This window comes from Otolemur garnettii, unplaced genomic scaffold (assembly GCF_000181295.1).
Source record: "Otolemur garnettii isolate 467f Iridium unplaced genomic scaffold, OtoGar3 scaffold00044, whole genome shotgun sequence".
NCBI classification, from domain to species: Eukaryota; Metazoa; Chordata; class Mammalia; order Primates; family Galagidae; genus Otolemur; species Otolemur garnettii.
This window is the reverse complement of record NW_003852439.1, coordinates 10,862,677-10,864,429: the sequence shown is the minus strand read 5'-3', so window position 1 is coordinate 10,864,429 and position 1,753 is coordinate 10,862,677.

Below are 1,753 nucleotides of genomic sequence, written 5' to 3'. Positions count from 1 at the left end.
AAAAAAAAAAAAAGAAAAATGAATAAATAAATAGGGCAGCGCCTGTGGCTAAGTGGGTAGGGCACCGGCCCCATGTACTGAGGGTGGTGTGTTGAAACCCAGCCACCAGCCAAACTGCAACAAAAAAATAGCTGGGTGTTGTGACGGGCGCCTGTAGTCCCAGCTACTTGGGAGGCTGAGGTAGGAGAATCGCCTAGGCTCAGGAGCTGAAGGTTGCTGTGAGCTGTGTGATGCCACAGCACTCTAATGAGGGCGATAAAGTGACTCTGTCTCTACAAAAATAAATAAATAAAACTCAAGATTTTAATTGACCTCAGGCAATCCACGGTCTTGGCCTCACAGAGTGCTAGGACTATAGGTATGAGCCACCATGCCCGGCCTACAGTTTTGTTTTTTGGGATAGAGTCTCACTCCTTTGCTCAGGCTACAGTGCCATGGTACCAGCCTGGCTCACAGCAACCTCAAACTCCTGGGTTCAAGTGATCCTGCTGCCTCAGCCTCCTGAGTAGCTGGGACTATAGGCACCCACCACAATCCCAGCCTAATTTTTCCATTTTTAGTAGAGAAGGGTTTCTATCTGCTCAGGCTGCTCTCCACCTCCTGAGCTCAAGGCATCTTCCAACCTCAGCCACCCAGACTACTGGGATTATAGGCAGGAGCAACCCTGCATGTCCTTAAAATCTTGAGTTTTAAAAGATAAACAAATGTAATTTGCAAAAGGCCTGCGATGTTGCAAGCATTTCCTCCCTGAACTTTCCATTTTGAGGTAATCTCCATCTCCTAAACCAGGAGATCTGTGAGAACAAACAGGGGGTTTAAGGATGGTTCTCCAGGCTGTGTATGCTGACTCATGCCTGTAATCCCAGCACTATGGGAGGCCTAGGTGGGCAGATCGCCAGAGCTCAGGAGTTCAAGACCAACCTGAGCAAGAGTGAGACCTCTTTCTCTACCAAAAAAGTGTGGTGGCACATGCCTATAACTTGGGAGACTGAGGCAAGAGGATCACTTGAACCCAAGAGTTTGAGGTTGCTGTGAGCTATGACACGACAACACTCAGGGTGACAGTGTGAGAATCTATCTCAAAAAAAAAAAAGAAGTATGACTCTTCAGAGTGCCTGTCTAAAGGTAAAGGGAGATAAGAGGGTCTACTGTGTGATTTCTTGCTAAATCCACTGACCATTCCAGGTACAATGACTGAGTTCATGGCTCCTAATGGCTGTACCCCTCCCACTATATCACCCTTGGTAGGGTGCCATGGCATCACAGCTCAAAGCAACCTCAAACTCTTGTGCTTAAGCGATTTTCTTGCCTCAGTCTCCCAAGTAGCTGGGACTACAGGTGCCCACCACAACACCCAGCTATTTTTTGGCTGCAGTTGTTACTCGGCTGGCCCAGGCTGGGTTCGAATCCACCAGCTCCAGTGTATGTGGCTGGTGCCCCAGCCACTGTGCTCCAGGCGCTGAGCCTGAATCTCTTAAAGAAAAAACAAAAAAGTCAGATGCCAAGGATCCTGTGGTGATCACGACCTCTAATGTAAAATACATCATCCTAGAAAAAAGTCTTTTTTTTATAAAAATGCCCTTTGGTTGTGAATTATCAACACAAAAGTTAATTTTTTTTTCTCAGTGATAAACTGTGTTATTATTAAAAAAGAAAGGTCACTAGGGGTAGTTAAAAACTTTAGAGCCCCAAGAACACATTGGTACAATACATTTCAGAAACAAAATAATATTTCTTTTTTTTTTTTTTTTTT